Source organism: Melanotaenia boesemani, chromosome 24, assembly GCF_017639745.1.
Source record: "Melanotaenia boesemani isolate fMelBoe1 chromosome 24, fMelBoe1.pri, whole genome shotgun sequence".
NCBI classification, from domain to species: Eukaryota; Metazoa; Chordata; class Actinopteri; order Atheriniformes; family Melanotaeniidae; genus Melanotaenia; species Melanotaenia boesemani.
The window spans coordinates 18,900,604-18,915,575 of record NC_055705.1 but is presented as its reverse complement, the minus strand read 5'-3'; the positions used below and the strand labels follow the sequence as shown (position 1 = coordinate 18,915,575).

General features: G+C 38.1%; 1 long non-coding RNA gene across 1 annotated transcript; it reads right to left on the bottom strand.

Annotated features, from left to right (window-relative positions):
- Positions 1–3,589: 3,589 nt before the first annotated feature.
- On the bottom strand, positions 3,590–6,387 carry LOC121635747. The gene is made up of 7 exons (XR_006009525.1): positions 6,049–6,387; positions 5,805–5,842; positions 5,580–5,681; positions 4,909–5,058; positions 4,657–4,802; positions 3,919–4,074; positions 3,590–3,791 (listed from the first exon to the last, which is right to left on the bottom strand). It is a non-coding gene; the product is annotated as an uncharacterized LOC121635747 (long non-coding RNA).
- Between the last annotated feature and the right edge of the window lie 8,585 nt (positions 6,388–14,972).

Here is a 14,972-nt window from a genome sequence, read left to right as displayed (position 1 = left end):
GGTTGTTTTTAACCCATGATTTTTTAGGGTGATTCTTACCAGATCCTTCAGTATATTTGTTAGGCTATTGAATGTTTAAAGCTGGGAAGAGGTCTAAAAAGACTAAGACTGTTTTGTACTTTTGTAAAGTTGTATCTGATGAGCCATCAAGTAAGAATTCCTGACACGTCCACTAGAAGAAGAAAAAGACAAAAAAAAAAAAAAATAAAAACTCTTGTGATATACTAGTATGCTGCTGGGACAAAGCTTTAGGTTGTTGCCATGTTCTTACTTCTAGTTATTGAAGTTTAATATTATTATTGATTTATTCATTTTAATGTTCACTGAGGTTTTTAGGCTGTTTTCATGCTCTCTGTTCTCAGATTATGTGACTTCCTGTTCCATTTTGCAGAGCCTTTTCTTTTATTTTGCTTGGTTATACTCCTCCCCGTGCCTCATGGTTAATTTTTCAGTTTGCCAGTAGTCCATTGCAAGTTTTATTTAATCTTGGTTAAAGTAAATTTGTTAATCTGTCACTGCAATTCTTTTAGGGTGCTTTTACACAGGATTGGGCAGGGAATTCCAAAAAATTTCACACCTTTATTTGGTCTGGTTTGCTTTACACTGCATTTTACTCATGTGGATCAAACCACCTTTTCAATGTCACACAGTTACAACAGCTGCTCACTAGGGGGTGGTATCCCCTGGAATGTCTGCTGACCAACAACAAAGAAAAAGAAAATCTAGTTTATTGATTGGCTAGGACTAAGAACAGCTTGTCCACCAAAAGTAATCAACACCAAATTCTAGAGTTTGCTTCTTTGGTCTCCACCATAGTGCGAATGATTTTTCACACTACTCCAAATGAACGATACCAACCTTGTAAGAAGACCAGAGTTCATTTAAAGTGGGTCAAACAGCCCCAGTGTAAATTCCCCTTTGTTTCTTTGAATAAATCCTAGTTCCTATGTCTATCTGCCTCCTGCTTTGCAGTCCAGCATTTGGGTCCTTTGTTGTTATCTATGCTCAACCATGGTTTCTGCTCCTATTGTTTCACATTAGATATTTTCAAACTTTAACAACCTGTGTTGACACTGTCTTATCTAATACCCTTCACCTGTCTAGGTCTTACGCCATCCCATCTGTTGTACCACTGAGCCAGATTAGGTGGATAAATATCCCACGTCTTACCAGCCTGAGCTTGTAGATGAAGCATTGCCACTATGATGCAGCATCAATAGGAAAGGATTTCTTCTCCATTTCCTCCAGCCTCACCTGTGATTCCCTGCCTTAGAATGAAAGCTAACTGAGCAACTGCTAGATGTGAACAGTTACCAGCGGGAGCTCACACTTTCTCGCATGTGCCAGATATAAACAATCTATGGTTCCAAGCTGTGTGAAGCAAAACAAGAAAATCAAACATAGCCTGCTTTTTGAGCAAAAATGTCACATTATCATATTGGTATTTAAAGGTGTTTAATAGATGACTGCAATAGATCTGCATTTAATAGTTCTCCCGTTGTGAGACTGAAGGATATTCAGAAAACATTTGGGACTGCAGCCCTGCAGCGGATAGCTCCCAAATTCACTTTAGAAACATCATGAGGATCCATGAAGAAGTGAACCCCCCAAAAAATATCATAGGAAAAGTGAATACTTCACTATAAAACCTTTTTTATCTTCATGGAAACAACAGAGACAGAGTTATAGGATGACACATTAGCAGGTTTTTATTTAATTAATTAATTTTTTTATTTATTTTTAATAATTTTGACCAGAAAACAGCAAAAATAAGACATGATTTATGGCATAGTGATTTTTTTTACCTTTGCTGCTCTTTGGCTGTTAACTCATAGAGTATTTGTCACACAGCGATGAGACAGACATCTTTGTTCTCAGCAGAGTCTCTGTTTTCATATCACACAGTGTTTGTGTGGTTTCTTTGAAGTGGAGAAATTAGCAGAAGCTCTAAAGCAGACAGTCCTGTTTATATCTTTTTATATGCCCATATTATTGCTTAGGGATTAAATTGTATTTTGTTTGTATGCCAATGATTGTTGGAGTTTTTAGCTGAGTTTCTCTTTGTCTTTTTGGTAAGCTATCTATGTTTGGTGTTTTTTTTGTGTGTGAGTGTGCAAAGATCTTCTGTACTGCAAGTATGCCATGCTGCCACCTGTACATGTACCTCTTGACAAAAATAAGGTAAATTAAGTTCCAGTATTAAGCAAGACCAGAACATGGATGATAGCAACCTGTTGAACCTAAAAGTAGCATGCAGTCATGGCAACAATGTGGCACCATGCTTTCATTTGTTTAAAATACAAAACTTTTATAAGCCAGCGGGTTCAGCCAAAGACCCATGTTTAAATATATATTTAATAATTGACTAAATTCAGTCAAAATTACGCTGTTAATAGTGTTACAGTTCCTGTATGAACTTCATAGTACTTTATTATCTGCCCTTTGCTCATACTGTGTGACTCATTTTCTGTCTAACAATCCTGCTTTTCTTTCTCTGTACATTCCAGATGGCTCTTTTATTAGGATGACATGAAGTAATTGTGGAGGGCTAAAAATAACATGGTTTGACCATTATTGAAGGAGTAACAGGGGTTCTCAGTGGTCAATGCACAAACTCAGCAGGTTCAGTGGAAATGTGCTAATGCTAGCAAAGCAACACAGGCTCAGCCACAAATCTCACAGCCTCTTTGGTTTGACATGGCAGCAGGAAGCCAATCTTCCTCAAACCACAGTCTTAATCAGCTCAGTCAATCCATTACACTGCTCTGTTTTGCTAACTGGTTTAGATCTCCCTGTCTTATTTTTACCATTGGCTGCATGGTTTATGCAAAAAAAAAAAAAAAAAAATATTGAGCCATGCTTAAAAATAGATTCCACATTTCTTTTTTTTTACTTTTTTTTGTTGTTGTTCTTTTTCATGGCTGCTGATTGTTTTATATATCCCAGGTAGCAAAATTGGTCTGGCCCGGTTCTGGCCCACACAATACACTTAAACCTGGCCCACATACCGCAAAGAATGACGGCCCTTTGCTGGCCCAGATCTGGTTTGCCAAAGGTGGCCCACACATGGGCCAGCCTGAGGCCAGATGCAGACACAGTGGTGGCCCAGTACTGGCCCAGAACAGTTTCCACACTGGCATCGGATGTCAGCCTAATGGTGGCCCTGTACTGGCCCAGAACAGTTTCCACACTGGCACCGGATGTCAGCCTAATGGTGGCCCTGTACTGGCCCAGAGCAGGTTCCACACTGGCACCGGATGTCAGCCTAATGGTGGCCCTGTACTGGCCCAGAGCAGGTTCCACACTGGCACCGGATGTCAGCCTAATGGTGGCCCTGTACTGGCCCAGAACAGTTTCCACACTGGCACCAGGTGTCAGCCTAATGAATACCTTAATCAAACTGTGCAATATTCAGCCTAGATTAAAAAAATACTACAACAACGGTGATACAATTATACAAATAACATTTATTTTGATTTGAATAACTTGTTCAAAATAACAATATATAATAAATAACAATATAAAAATCAAATAATATGTTACACTGGTGGAGAGCGAACAACAGAGGGAAACAACATTAAGTGGGGATGGAAAAAAATTTTATGCTTTTAACCCAATAAAATTATAAGATCAATAATTGAAATACATTAAAAGAATGTGAGCTTAAGGATAACAAAAGGAAAACAAATAAAATCAGGGAGGTTAAAGTCTTAGTAAAAAATTAACAAAGGGCACAGAAGTCCAAATGAAGCAGTGCTGTCTGTGCAGTCCATCATTCCCACCGTGGACTTCTAAAAAAAGAAGAGAGAAAAAATTCAGAGCTGTGCATCCAGACCTACAGTTTAAATCTAGCCATAACAAATAAATAAAAAAATGCATGGTCTCTGAGGGAGTCAGTGTTTGTTAAGACAAACTTACCAATTACAACATCCTTTATTTGCAGGTGCTGGAAGCCAATCTTGCCATTTATACCGCGCATGTTGACATTCTTGGCGAGAGAGTGTTAAGGTTGCACCCATGACACTCTTTACACTCTTTAACGTCCCCCCCTCCTTTAAGAGCCAGTGCAGTTCTCTGTGAATTGATATTTCTTTGTTAGTTTATCAGCAGTACAATATGCCCTAACTCTTTTAAACATGTTTGAAAATATCAGCAGCAAATCTGAACTGGTCTGATAGTCTGACCAGCATAATTTATGCAATGTAAGCACAACAGTAATAATTTGTAAAGTAAAATAAAGGATGAGGATGCAGAGTGAAGTCAGTCTTCCTATGGTTTCAACTACTTTGATAATAGTGTGCCTGTGGTGCCGTGAAACTGTTAAATTTATCCGTGTAATTATGATTCCCTTTTCCCCCATATACTAAATAGTTTCTCAATTTTATACTGTATGTCCCAGCAATGTTATTTAAAGCCTATTTAATCAAGAACATGGTTTGTCATTGTATAACTTTTCTCCAGAAGGTTAACTGACATGACATTCTTTTATTTTAACCTGTCCTGTCCAGCATCATGGCAGCAGAATGATAGTCTGGCTGCTTTGTTGTGCCAAACAAAATTTGCTTTGCCAAGGGGAGGCTTATGGGTATAAGGCTGAATACACAAATTATCTTTGGTTTTCCAGTTCACAAGGATAGTTTGACATGACATTCTTACCAGATGGTTTTTGAGGTCAGCACTATTTCTGAGCCGCTCCTCCATGTTTTGGACAGACTGGCGATCAGCTAATGGTAGCAGATTTGGTCCAACACCTCTTCTTCAGTTACAGATTTCAACCCTTGGATGTGGTAGGCCTAGGTGTGCTAGGAAGAAAAAAGAATTGTGGATAAGTAAATAAACAACAGGTCTCATAAAAATGTGTTCAGGCCAACAGCAGAGCACAGCCTACGAATAAAATATAATACTCACATATATGAAGACTGGTTTGTGGTCTTCTTATCAACTGATGTGCCTCAGAGGAAACAGTCTTTCTCTGGTGCAGGTCAGTCGATGAAATCCTTCCCTGGTGCAGGCTACGGGACGCTTGGCCTCTCTGGTCCAGCTCCAGTATGGTGCACTCTGCAAGAGTAGCATGATCAGCATTAGATTTTATTTACTTTTTGGGGGGTGTTTGGATTGCAAGGATGCCCTTCCTTTGTTGGTGTTTATCTAATTGGAATAGGTTCTTCAGGAATTAGAAAGAAATATTTCTGATGCATTAGACCTACTCAAGAGGTAGACCAGTGATTGTTTCATGGCCCATGAGATGCCTGGCTATAAATGTCAGTGCCCCCCCCCCCCCCCCCCCCAACCTTTATATTGGAGAGAGCGCGCAATTCTCCTCTGCTCTATCCCTGAGTGTTTGCCCTGATGTGCCCAGACACACACAGACACGTCAACGCACACAGCGCTGACCACACCCTCACCCCCACAAGAAAACATAATTTGTGGCACCTTTGCACATTTTGGGGTTAAAGTGTAACTGAGTACATCTGCATTAAACAGTCCATCTTGTATACAAAAAAGAAAAGAGCAAAGCTTTCCAGACATTCCTCAAATTTAAACAGCTTATTAAATTAAAAATAATAATAATAGTTTACTGTTTTCTTGTTGGTAAGACAGCTTCATCCTCAGAATCATTCCCTCTGTGATCTGGGCCAAACACATGAAGGATCTTTGGTGCACTAGGCAATTCATCTGAGCTGCAATGACATGGCAAACCCAATACTCTATCACTGACCCCAATTTGGGAACCACTGCAATAGATTACAGATGTCTGTACCCATTTTAATGACTTGCAATCATGATAAGTGATTGTACTGTACCTTACACGTTCTTTGTCTTTACACTGGCCTGCACAGCCCTACAAAATGAGTAAAGGGGAAAAAATGAGGCAACCTCAAAATAAAAAAAAAATAATGAAAATAATCTGTTATATTATATAAATGCGTGTGACATTTCCAATAAACCAAACCGACTGAAAATCGGTTGAAAGTTCAGCAAGTTACTGTGATTTTAATCGTTGATAGACTGCCTCTGTTGACTAATGCAGTAATACACGCGGCTTACCCCGGCCCAAGATGGCGGCCGCTTCAACACATTGTTCCGGACAACAGCGTCAGAGGGGACATCCACATGTATATATCTATGACGATGCGGGGGGAAAAAACACAAACAAACTTACAATAGCTCCGTAGCCTCCAGTATAGACACTAACTATAACCCATGGACAACCCAAAATACGAAAGAGCAATAGCACGCTCACTCACTTCAGCTTCCACCAAATACGTTACCCTGAGTGGGTGACGTAGCTAGCAAAGTGGGAAATTCCCGCCTCCCCGTTCAAATGGAATGCACTTTAAAATACGAAGTATGCTTTTTAACCATAAATATACTGTACACATTAAATAAATAAAACCGTAAGCTCACCTTGACTTTGTTTGTCTCTCTCGGCTCAATGCAACACATCCGGTTCTATTCGCGCTTCTTCTTCTTCTTTGTTGTCGTCTTCTTCTTCTTCTGTATTGGCGGTTGACAAACGCGCGTTTAACAATAGGAAGTATCTTGACCCAATCAGAGCATAGGAAATAGGTCACGTGTTGAGAGATGGGTAATAATGGTTGGTTGGTTTGTTTTATTTGTTTATTTTATTATTTGATTTTTATATTTTTATTTATTATATATTGTTATTTTGAACAAGTTATTCAAATCAAAATAAATGTTATTTGTATAATTGTATCACCGTTGTTGAAGTATTTTTAATCTAGGCTGAATATTGCACAGTTTGATTAAGGTATTCATTAGGCTGACATCTGGTGCCAGTGTGGAAACTGTTCTGGGCCAGTACAGGGCCACCATTAGGCTGACATCCGATGCCAGTGTGGAAACTGTTCTGGGCCAGTACTGGGCCACCACTGTGTCTACATCTGGCCTCAGGCTGGCCCATGTGTAGGCCACCTTTGGCAAACCAGATCTGGGCCAGCAAAGGGCCGTCATTCTTTGCGGTATGTGGGCCAGGTTTAAGTGTATTGTGTGGGGCAGAACCGGGCCAGACCAATTTTGCTACCTGGGTGAATGGTCATTCTGTTGTTTTATTAGTTTATTGTCAGGGAGGCATTAGCAGGCAGTCTGCAAAATAGTGATAGATTTAATTTCTCAACAAACAAACACAAAGTTGTTGTGTAATTTAGTAATGGGTAAGATAAGGACCCTCTGTTTTAATCCATTCTATTCTAAGGGGAAAAAAAGTTTTCTGTCGGTATTAATACTATTAAGTATTGGAGCATGTGATGTGGTGTGTTTATGAGTTTGAATGCACTTGCTATATACTGAAAAACTAAATTGAATTAGGAGTGGGGTGGTGGTGAGTGAGACACATAGAAATACATTTTAAAAGTAAGACTTGTTTGTGTTTAACACATGTTAAGAGACTGATACGGGCAACATGAGCTTAACGACAATTGGCCCGCATATGGCATGGACAGATCTGGGCCACATATATCAAATCATATTTGGGCCACATATGGCATGCCATGGTATAAACAGAGCCATCATTGCCAGACCTGGCCCAGATCCGGTTGACATACCACTTGCCATGCCAGCAGTTGGCCAGAAGTGCCGGCGCGATACCAGATCTGGCCCAGACCTGTCTGCTACCTGGGATATATATATATTTGCATTTATTCTGTCAGATCATTGTCAATATAGGCTCAATAGAAAGCAATCGGTTACTTAGCACAGTTGCTAATTAAACGTAGCATAAATGTTTGTTAGTGTAATGATATGATTTTACCATTTTCTGGTAAGCACACTGGTTAATTTTAGTTAGCATGACTGGTAATTAAATTTAGCAACAACAAAAAATGTAATCTGATCATCAAAACTTTTTTTTTCTCTCCCTGTTATGTGCAACGTAACTATGTAATCTCTGCTAGGTTTGGCATGAGATCAATGTAGAACTGATAAAAAATAAATAAATAAAAAAAAATAACAATATCCTAAGCTTCTGAAAATATTTGTCTTGTATAACGCTGTCAGTCAGGGTATTAGGTTAAGAATAATCACTAATATCTTGGAGGTGGGGATCATAAAATGTCTGGGAGTTTATAAGGTTCTCCTGGATCTTTGTTCTTTTATCAGCTTTAGCCTCCAGGTTTTGACCTCATAATCCAGTGCATCATCTAGCTCATGGAAGATGTAGCCCCTTCCTTCCCTTTTATTTTTCTCCATAACTTTGCAAAGTGTCATTTGTGCTGTCACAAAAAAGAGAAATGCTTGAGGGTAACTAAAATTCCCACTGTCCTTGCTGGCATCGGGGAATAGCATTGTTTACTGAGAAATATTGAATTTTTGCCTTGGTGGGTATGAGAGAAATACATGTAAATGTGCCTAACATATACTGAATTTGCACAAAAAACACACAGGGAAGTTGTAGTAGGGAATAAATGGATGCTGTTTTCTAAAACATGCACACTGTGCCACATGAAAGAAAGAATTTGGCGATTTCAAATGCATAGCCGAGTCTTAAATAGTCCGTCAACAGCATGGAAAAAAGGTTTAAATTTGTCTTTTATGTCCATTTTCAAAGAAAGACACACACACAAAAAGAATTTCAAAGACAGTTTAACTTACAGGTGTAAAATAAAAAGAAGTACATGACTCCCACAACATAAACCAGCATATTACAACATCATTATGGTATGGAAAATGTATGATAAGAAGGCCTTTATATTGTAATGGGTGACCAAGCCTTTTCTCATCTGCCTTTCAAAAAAAAAAAAAAAAACGTTCTATTCAGACAGACATATAACTTTCTTGTCACTTGTTGATATTGGCTTCTCCTGATTGGACATTACTGTCAATAAACTAATTAGTTAAAAGATTCAAGTTCAAGTTCAAGTTAAAAGATTGGCAGGAACTGAAATCATCATTTTTTTTTAGATGACAATGTGATAAATAATAGTGATATTATGGATCACTCATTGTGGATTTAACAGATAGAGTCTATAAATAAACACTACAGGTTGCAGATTGATTGTAAATCTCCTGGATGATATATCTCCGGGAAATGCCTACAAAATGTTTAAAGAATATTTCAAAGGTAAGCTATCAATTTCAGTTTACTCTACATAGTTACACACTACCGCTCCTGTGACAATAGAAGTGATAGTGCTTGGGGGCGGCAATGATCTGGTGTGTTTTAAAGGGTTAAAGTACTGTTGTTAAAATTATTATTTGGTTGCTCAATAATTGTTATTACTGAAAAATAAATATATAAAGAGCTAAGAAAAGAGATTAAGAGGTATATATATACATAAAAAAACAATATGTTGCAAAATGTTGCAATGTTTCACATGTTCAGTTTTCTTATTTTTCCTCATATTTTTCACTGTTATATCTTAAAGACACACTGCAGAACTTTTGCAGATTTTCTCAGCGATGCACCCCCTAATAATGGCTTAAGGCCCATTTATGCTCGACGCAGAAGATGGCTACGCACTGCTAAATAAAAGAAGCCTTTTTTCCTCTTTGCTTCAGTTATCATATAGCTATTTTGATGATGTAAAGCAACGTTTCTCAATCCTGGTCCTAGGCAACCACTGCCCTGCATGTTTTTGAGTTATCCTTCTTTAACACACATGACTCAAATGAATGGCTCATTAGCAGGCTTGCAAAGAACTTGACAAGCAGTTCAGTTAATCTGAATCAGGAGTGCTGGAGTTGGACAGAACTAAAACAAGCAGCGGAGTGGTCCCTGAGGACCAGGATTGATAAACTTATAAAGTCAAAACACCAGAGGTAGTTATTCTGTCCCATATAACCTTAACCAGGGTAAAAGACATTTCTTCCTGGACTTATTTTACTATGAAAGACATTTGTATAATACCTGCTGACTGGTTAGTTTGCTACACCATCAAACAAAAGGTCAGTAGCTCATGTTCAACTAGTTTTCACCAGCCTGGGCTTTTTGTTAGGAGCAGTGTTAAAAAGAAGAAGACAAATAAATAAATAAACAAACAAACAAATAAATAAATAAACAAATGAAAGAAAAAAACATATCGACCTCTCTATTAGCATTATATCATCATTTATATTATCATTAGCACCAGGTTAGGATTTGTATAGAGCTTTAAATAATATCCAATTATAGATAATACTTATATTAATAGTTGAGAGAGAGATCTAAATATTTAAGAGATTAAACACTATATAAACCAAACTATGTTTCAACTCTAATCCCTAACCATTTACATCAATAAAAATCAACATAATGTGTTAATAAAGGTAAAAGGTCATTTCACCATATTTAATCCAGTTTTGATGGCGCTATAACTTTTTGCACTGTGGATGAATAAAGCTGTTAACTTCTACTTCATAAGTCGAGAAACCCAATTAAACATTGCTTATACTGCACTTAGTTTGAGTGGAGCAAAGGCCCTTTCCCAAGCACATCCATGTGTGAAGCTGGAATGTGTTAAAAGGGTGTGAAACCTTTTGTTTTCTCCAAATTAGATGCAGGATTGGATCAAGGGATTTTAAGACTTAAAGGCATGACAAACTGTAGTCTATGTACCCTTAATATGGGTTGAATGTTGTGTTAACTGCACCAACTAAGAGGGTATACTTTCTTATTTTAGAGATTTACATTTACTGTGGCTTTTTAATGAGATCAATTAAACAATTTAATGTCATTAATGCATCACTCGATTGACTATCTGGATGGAAAAGAATACCATTCAAAGCAGAGGTTTGTTTGAGACGAATGTTAATTTACCCTCAGAGACCCATCATTTGCACAGGCTTTTCATCCCCCAGCATAATTTAATATATTGGATACACTACATAACAACTGGAGCACAAAGACAAAAGTACTGTGTCAAATAGGTTAGACAGTAAATTACAAACAACAGACTGCTTGATAGGACACGTAATAGATTCCTAGTTCATGTTGACTAAAAAGTCCAGTTTAATCTTATAAAAGGCCATTAGATCCAAAAACTCTCCTGGACAAAGTTCAGAGGCAGTGGTTAAAAGAAGGAGTGTGAATTTATCCCTCCATCCATCTTATCAGCAAAAGCAGCAGGCGAGGCAAAGTCTTCCTCATGATCCACGTGCTCCAGCTCCTGCTGGGGGACCCTGAGGCTTTCCCAGGCCAGACACGATATGTAATCCCTTCAGTGTGCTATGGATTGGCTCATAGGCTCTTCTCCTAGTTTAGAGTTCAAAGAATACTTCCAGAGGGAGGTCTCTGGCAGTCATCCTAATAAGTCCATACCACCTCAACTGGCTCTAATGAACAGCCGCTGTGCTTCCACAGTTGTTCCTATCAGTCGTTTGAGGTGCTAACCCAGAAACTAAGGGTGAACGCTAAAAGATCCTGTTATGGGTAGTTGTATCTGCAACCACAAGCGTTTTGACTTCTCCATATGGCAGGTGGTAGAGATAAACTGAGTGCTTTAGATATTTTCATGGTTTCTCTCAGTCCATTCTTTGAAGTTACGCTGGCAGACTTGGAAAAAAGATACTTTTATCACACTGATTTTCCTTGACAGCAAAGTAGTAGTTTCACTCTCAAAGTGTAAAGTTACCTGCAATCCATCAGAATCCTTTCATTGTTTATTTTGTTTACAGCCACAGTAATCAATGAATGCCTATATTGATATATATATATATATAAAAAAACTATCAAATGATAGTAACTTTTTTGTACTAAATTGAACATTTGAAGCCTGGAGAAAGTATAAACCTGATAGATTTTGGGATTATTTTTTTATTTTTTTTTTGTACATTAATTTGTTATAGTACATGTTCAAAGTATTTGCTTAAGTTGTTAATTTGGATTGAAGATAGACAGACAGACAGACAGACAGACAGACAGATCAAAGTCAAAGTCAAAGTCACTTTATTTGTCAATTCTGCAATATGTACAAGACATACAGAGGATCGAAATTGCGTTTCACTCAGACCCAAGGTGCAGACAATAAACATTTAACATACATCTTTAAGTAAAAGAAAAGGTCTCTGCTTTGCTATACTATATATAAAAAACTATATTATGCTATATAAAAGGAATAAAAACAAGAAAATATAAATAATGAAAAAGGCACAGGTAGCAGCAGATAGTGCAAAATCGATACAGTGGTGCAAATGGCATGGCAGTTGTGCAGATAGATAGATAGATAGATAGATAGATAGATAGATAGATAGGTAGATAGATAGATAGGTAGATAGATAGATAGATAGATAGATAGATAGATAGATAGATAGATAGATAGATAGATAGATAGATAGATAGATAGATAGATAGATAGATAGATAGATAGATAGATAGATAGAGTAGAAACAGGCCGAAATTCAGCTCAGGCCGTAGTGGAAGATGCACCATTGCTGCCCAAGCATTTGTGAAATTGAGCAGTTTTCCAAATAGTTTCTATTGGAATTTCCCAATTTCAATATCTATCACATACCGTATGAACATAGTATTACTTATAAGAAACAAAAAAGAAAGAGAGAAAATTTTAAATATGCCATTGATTTCAGCAGCATGAATAAAGTGATTTCAATGGTACAACAGCTAACAACCAGCCAAAATTCTTAAGAAAAGAACTGTAGTCGTTATAGCAGCTGTAGAGTGTGGATTTGAATTGCCTTTTGTGTTTAAACTTATCACTGTGTTACTTTAAACAGACTCACCAGGGCTTTATTGTGCAATTCACCAGTGTGTCTGCACATAAAACCAACACATATCTCATTTTGCTAAACGCAGGTCGAACCTGTTTATTACTATGCACTGGCTATAAAAGGTGCTTCAACTCGACCACGCACTTAGCATGAAGTATGCAGGTAAAATATTGATGCATGGTAAAGCTGCAGCCTTGCCTGAAGCACACAAACTAAATGCAATCAATATATTTTAAAAACCCTTGCTGCCAATCCTTACATTTATGACCTAGAAATATTACTCCCTTAATTACAAGGACGACAGAGGCAAAGCTTGCTCTCCTGTGCAAGCAAACCCAGCTCACAGGTTGCAGCCTTTAATAATAAGTTTAATATCACAGTTTTCACTCCTGGGTAATCAATCTGTAATTCATCATTATTTATCCAGAGCACAAAAAGCCCCACAGGACTCCAGCATGTGCACACAATTCCACACACACAAACACGCACCTCAACTCATTTGGGAATGGGCAGTCACATATGCTGTTTGCACACACAGTAAGAGACACCCTGGAGGTATCTTTGCCTACTTGGAGGCATGAAGGGATCATGGTGGAGAGGTAATTACAAGCACAGAGGCAGAGAGAAAAGAACAAACAGAATATCAGCTTTCTCAGGCCCTCAGACAGGACTGATAGGGTGCCAGTGAGAGGTGTTAAAACCTTCTTAGTCTGGCTGGGTCAAAACCATGACTAGAGAAAGTGGAGCCTTACTAAGATGTGTTGGGTTAAATAATTCTTGAATCATTGTCAAAGTGGTGCAACTGTCCCTGTGGAGTTTGGTTAATTGTCTTCAATGGCACAAGCAATGTGGAACTTTGAATTTAATCACCCCCCAGAAAACATAAAGTGAGACACTGAATAATCTTCATGAAAAAAATGTATATATATATATATATATATATATATATATATATATATATATATATATATACGTAACCACTCAACCTTGCACACCAGCTCCCTCTCCTTCCCTGCCAGAGAGGTGACATTCCATGTCCATAGAGCTGCACCAGATTTCTATGGCCCACCCTGCAGGTGGTGGTGGTGGTGGTGGGGGGGGGGCTCTTTGCCATGGGTGACTACCAGGGGCATAAAACCCCCAACAACATAGCTCCTACGATCTTCAGGACATACAAACTCCCCCACTGCTGTAAGGGTCCGCCTCGGGAAGAGTTTATGTAATCATTACATTAATATTTTTTACACAATTAACGCATGCATGACATAACAAGCCCAATACAACCATCATTTCTCTGTTATGATGGCTGGGGCATGGAGGTGTCTAGAGGCAAGATGGAAAAGATGAGCCTGCCGACATTATGGATGGACTTGAGAATAAAAAGAACATTGATGTAACAACACGTGGGCATCGCCCCTGAAGAGGATGATGGTGTTTTAAAACCTGCACTTATCTCAGCCCGATATCCACACTTTTGTGTTGCATTGTGCACAAACATGGCTGGTCTAGTGGCTCTCTTGTCTTCTCTGTGTCTGCTCCTCCTCTCGTCTCCTATTGTTCCATGAATCATGATGGCTGATGGTGATCAGCTGATTGGCTTGGCATGGACATCTCAGAGACAGTTTTTACACACGAAGTAAATCCAGAGGACAGGCAGAAGTTTTCATAAATATATGTATTTAACTTAGAAAATAGGACTTATTCTTATGAGAATATCTGTCTACGAGAAGTTGTTGCATGGCTGACCCAAAGGACCTTGTGTGTGTCTTCAGAGTTCCAATCTGTTTGCATGCACCAACCTTATAAATCCAAAATACGTGGAAGGATGGATACTATAGATAGCGCTAAAGCAGCCATTCTTCTATGCTAGTGTTTTTTTTTAAACTTTTTCTAGCAATAAACCTCCTATGGGATATTTTTTTCAAGTACCCATTCAAGTACCAATGCAGTTTGGCTGAAAGCAACGCTGTGCTACCAGAAGCTAGGTTTACATAGATAAATTTCATCTATCCGATTAAAATCAATCTGATTGGAAATTTCCAGCTGACATGTTTACATAGTTCCTAGATAAAGTGATCCGATAAGTTGTATTTACATGATGGACAGATTTAATACGATCGTAATGCTTTTGACATGTGTAGTGTCTACTAGTTGGGAAGAAGTATTTTCTTTTTTTTTTCTATTTTGAAATTTCTAACCATCAGAATGCTCAGTTATACCTAACTCTTTCATTTTATGCATTACATGACTTTTTTATTCCGACTGGACATTCGATCGAATCAAAAGTGCTCCATGTAAATGTATATCTGGTT